Genomic DNA, 5,762 nt, shown 5'->3' with positions numbered 1-5,762 from the left:
ATTTATTACATCACTGCGAAATTTAACGTTTATTCTTAAGGTATAAATATCTTTAATCAATCAACACAAAATATTTCAAAAATTCGTCATGAGTTAAATTAGGTCTTGGAACCGAAATTACTTTACCGAAAAGAGGGGCGCATATTTTTGATAATATTTGATTGATTAAAGTGGGATAAAAAGACAAAAAGATTTTTAATTTTATTTTTACCATGTTTTTTTTAAAAAAAATTAATATTTGAACCCTTTATAAATATTGTAAACTTTGTAATATCAATATTTTTAAAATTGTAAATATTTGAAAAATTAATATAATTTAGTATGAATTTATAAATTTTTAAATTAAGTTTGGTGTGAATTTTTAATTTTTAAAATATAAATTCTTAATTTTATGCATTTTAAATTTTAAGTTTGGTGTGAATTTTTAATAATAATTTTGAATTTTATATTTAAGTTGTGTGAATTTAAAAACAAAAATTTACTTTATCTCATTAAGTTAAGAATATGATTTTTAAAATTCGTCGTAAGTTGAAGACTAGGTCTTTGAACCGAAATTGCTTTACCCGAGGGAGGGACGAGAACTTTTATTATCATTATTTTTAATCTTATTGAATTAGAGTATGCCAAAAACATTGAAAAAACCCAAAAATCTTAGCTTTTAAAACAATCGCTACAAAAAGACAAATTTTAAAATTTTGTCGAAGGACGGACTAGGACATCGATCCGAAACGACCTCGTCCTAAATAACAAGGGAAACAAAATTTTAAAATTAAGTACTTAATTGTTTTAATAAGTTGAAGTTTATAAAAAAAAAAAAAAAAATACCAAACTCCGCGACTCGCGGAGTTTGGAGGGTAAATCCCCGCGACTCGCGGAGGGGCCGGATTACAGAAAAAAAATAAAGAGCTGAACGATCAGTTTCAGTCCCCAACCCAAAACTCAAAAAACACAGCGAATTCTGCACGCGAAAAACCCGAAAAACACCCCCAAAAATCTCAATTTTTAACCGTTAATCACCAAATTTTTTGCTAAAATCATGTTGAGAAGGATGCTATCTAAGAATTACTCAAGAAAAACGGTAAATTTCTACACCTAAACACCATTTAATTCGAAATTTGATGTTCTTGAGCAAATTTTTCCCCAATTTGATTTTGATGCTTTTTAGTGTAATTAAGCTTAAATTGTTTATGTATTATGCTTGTATAACCTAGATTGATGCTGTTTAACATGATTAGAAGCCTTAAACTTCAAATTTTGAATAATCTAGGGTTTGTGTTCTTGAGCAAATTTGGGGCTTTTTGATATAAACAGGTTATGGCCGATTTTTGTCATGAATTGTTGCTAAATTGAGTAGTGTAACATGTCTAGGTAGTTAAATGATCCAAACTTTGAGCCTAAACATGATTTTGAGAATTAAAGTGGACTTTTTCAAGTCTAAAATTCATGAACTTGATTTTTGAAAGATAATGCCATTTGAGACTTGTTTGATTGCTAGTAATGATTATTTTGACATGTTATTTGAGTTGAATGCTTATGAACTTGGCGAAAATTTTTGTATATGCTTATTTGAAAAAGTGTAGATTTGATAAAAATGTGAAAATAAGCTTAAGTTTGATATAAATTGATAATGTCATTGTAATTATTTTGATTGATGATTTTGCTGACACTAATGCATATTTGGATGCACAAAAATTGTGTTTGATGTGTTTTGCAGAATGAAAGGGGTGAATCTTCATCCCAAGCCCGCAATGCTCCTGCTGAGAATTTGGAACAACAGGAGGTGGATAACTACTACAAGCAGGATATACCTCATCCAGTCATGACCTTTTCCGATATGCACTTGGAAGAGTTGCACCCGAACCTGAGATTTGACAGACTTTGGATAGATTATCCAAAATATCAAAGGGGTTTGCATACTCTTCATTCTAAGGTTGTTGAGGTACCGAGGGTCATAGAATGGGGACCCTTAGAAGCTGTAGAATTGGCCGGGCCAATTAGGGAATTACTTGTACAGAGGTATGGTAATTCTTCTTTTAATGACTGGGTACATTTATTCACCATACGTAGACCTGTATATAAAGTATGGTGTGAAGAATTGTTATGTAGTATAGAGTTGAATGATCGGGTAGCTAGTTTAACCGATCGTTCTTTTATTAGATTTTTGTTAGGAGGTTCGATGCGCCACATGTCTTTACTGGACATGGCTCAGGCTTTACGTATATATACGCCTGAGGAGTTAGCGTCTGCCGATTGTAGAGGATTGATACTAAACGGTAGAAAGATAGATGAAAACTTTGATACACACGGTGTGTGGAGTCAAATGACAAGCCATCACCGTTTCAAAGGGGGAAATTACTCTTATTTGGATATAGATAGAGCCGAATTAAGAGTGATACATAGGTTTTTAGCTAATTCGATTACACAAAGGGGTAAGAACAAGGAAAAAGTAAATGAACAAGATTTGTTTTACCATATGTGTATTCGAGACCCACAAAGCGCTGTAAGTATACCATATTGTGTGGGTTATTATTTATCAGCTATGGTTCGGGGGATGCGACCACATAGCATAATAGGAGGTGGTATTTTTATTACTTTGATTGGTGAATATCTCGGTGTGGATATAAGTCGGGGGGGATTATTAGTAGAAGAACTAGAACCCCGCGATACTATAGGTTTAAATGTATACCATGGTGCGAAAGTTTTGAAGAGGCGAAATAACGCCGCAGTACGATACCATGGTAGACATCCACAGGTGGAGAGAAACCAACAGCAAGGTAATGTAGGAGGGGGGAATGAGATGCAAGAAATGCATAGGTTTATAGCTTCTCAGGAATACGAAAATGCTAGACAGAGAGCATTTGAAGATTTTCAAGTTCATCAGAACCAAATCATAGCTCATTGCCAACATATAGGTAGAAACTATATTCCTACACCGAAAACCATCTTCCCTCCTTGGTCTATAGAGATGCAGCCACCATATCCTACGTATGACCCTGCCGAAGCATTCTATAGCACTTATGGTTATGCCTGGAACCCCTATTGGTACCAATATCATCCTTAGTTTACTTATTATTTTTTATTATTTTGAAATTTGTAATTATTGATACGTTTAATACTTTTGTTAATATTGTAATCATTTTTATAATTATCTAACTTTTATTCTTAGATTTTAATAATTTTTTGAATGTGGGGTAATATACCAAACTTCAAAAATATGTATATATGTTTGCAGTTTATCTTATGTACACAACAGGGTAAAACAACGCATTTTCAAAGACTGGCATTAAGTTCAGCAAAAGCAACTAATTTTGACGACAAGATGCAAAATATATGTGAAATAACAACAAGACGGAATGAACAAATGATGTGCACCATTTATCATTCAGCAAACAAACGCCAATATATTTGGAAACTTTGGTAAAAATTTAATCATTTTCACACAAATCACCCTCAATAATTTAAATTGTTACTGATTTCTTGCAAAAGAGGGCATTGCAAGATCTTAAGTGTGGGAAGGGGTTAAATTCTTTCGGATTTTAAAATTTTTATCTTAAACACTTGGTTACCATTAAAAATACTAGTAAAGCAGTAGTTGTATTAGAATCTAGTGCTCTCTGATAAAAAAGAACAGCCCTAGTCTTATATACTGACTACCCAATTCTAGTAAAATTTTTCAAAATTTTCAATTAAATGAATTCAAATCATGTTTATACATATTTATGAACGATAAAACTAGGTTTTAACACCGAAATTATTGTTACCTCGGAAAGGACATAAATTAAGAAACAAACTAAAATGTTAAAATTCATTTAAAATGGAATAGAGGACGATAAAAAGGAAAATAAAAGCCAAGTGTGGGAAAATTTACCAAGTTATCTTAAACATATGTCACATATATCTGTAACAAATAACTGAAAATACTTTTGCTTTGGACTAAACTAAACTGTTTTTACCCGATGAAAGAAAAGAAGAGATGGATCTACACGATGAATCAATTCCATCATTAAAAGGAAGTAAAGTCTTCCGAAAAAGACACGCGCTTCTTGATTTAGGTCATGAAGTTGTCGTCCAGACCAGCTGTAGGTTGACGAAAAATCTAGAAAAGTCATCACTAAAATCAGCAGGAAATCCACGGACCTCAGCATAAAACAGGGTCGCCAAGTGGTCGGATTTATCCTAACCATGAGAAGGATTTATCTCGTACAATGGGGGGGCACCATGCAAATTAGCTGGATAAGACTAATGAATCAGATCCCCAGAAAGGATAATCTCCTTAAAAATTAAAAATCAGCTTTTAAGACTGATATTACTCAATCCTAGAGATTGACCTTAAAGATTGAGAATTCAAACTCATGGAATTCAATGATATCTAAACTCGAGCTTGAACGAGAAAATATTTTGATCAAAATTATAAACCGATTTGTTTTCTGAAAACCCTATTTTCAATGCGTTCATTACCATTGAACGTAAAATCCTAGGAATTCACCTGGAATTCATTAGGTCACCTGAACTAAATCGGGTGTCAACTGTAAGAACGGTGGTTGCATAGCATGGTCAAAGACAGGACCTTGTGCCATACCGAAAAATTATGAGGGTGAGCTTTACTATTGCTCCTACCAAGGATAGTAATTGCGTCCGACACGTTACAGACCATAATTAAAAGCATGTCAGGGGACATTGCCTTAACAGTTGCTTGTTCAACGCTTTCCTTTCAACCGGACGGTAGTTTACCGAAAGGTAATATACGGGACAAGTAAACTGGACGTGTTGCTTTCCAAATACAAGGTTAGCAAGTGGGTGACACAAAACCGCAAGTTTTGAGCTAAAATTTTCAAATCTGAAATCCACCAAACCCACAAAAATATTTTGCAAACACCGGTAAAGGTTTATCCCGGAAAACTTATCTAGGGTAAAAAAACTAGATTTAATTTTCAAAAGATCAAATGTTTTCATAAAGATCCAATTTCCTTAATGGATCTAAATTTTTTATAGTCATGTGGGACTGTAAACCATATCGTTACTACCATTGTTTATACCGCCGTATAGAAATCACTGATGTACAAAGTGTGAAGAATAAAGAAGTGATTCTAGTATTTCAAGACGATATTGCTTGAGGACAAGCAACGCTCAAGTGTGGGAATATTTGATAATGCTAAAAACGAACATATATTTCATAGCATTATTCCTCAAGAAAGACAAGCTTTTAGTTGCAATTGTTCTATTTACAAGAGATATTCGTTTAAATAATAAAAGGTGAAGACAAAAGACAGATTCGACGAATTGAAGACGCAAACGACCAAAAAGCTCAAAAGTACAAAAGACAATCAAAAAGGTTCCAATTATTGATAAGAAACGTCTCGAAATTACAAGAGTACAAGATTCAAAACGCAAAGTACAAGATATTAAATTGTACGCAAGGACGTTCAAAAAACCAAAACCGGGACCAGAGTCAACTCTTAACGCTCGACGCAACGGACTAAAAATTACAAGTTAACTATGTATATAAATATAATATAATATATAATTAATTATATTAATTATATATATATTATATTTATAAATAAAATAAAAAAACCGTCGGCAGAGAAAGACTCCAAGGACTGAGCTGTAAATTCATTCTCCGCGACTCGCGGAGTTTGAAGAGGATTTTACCGCGAGTCGCGGAGCCCCAAAAATCGACTCTGCCTATAAAGCAAACCGAATTCTGATCATTTTTCATAATCTATTTCTCTCTTCTCTCATATATACGATATATATATATA

This window comes from Rutidosis leptorrhynchoides, chromosome 5 (genome assembly GCF_046630445.1).
Source record: "Rutidosis leptorrhynchoides isolate AG116_Rl617_1_P2 chromosome 5, CSIRO_AGI_Rlap_v1, whole genome shotgun sequence".
Classification (NCBI taxonomy): Eukaryota; Viridiplantae; Streptophyta; class Magnoliopsida; order Asterales; family Asteraceae; genus Rutidosis; species Rutidosis leptorrhynchoides.
This window is presented reverse-complemented; position numbering follows the sequence as displayed.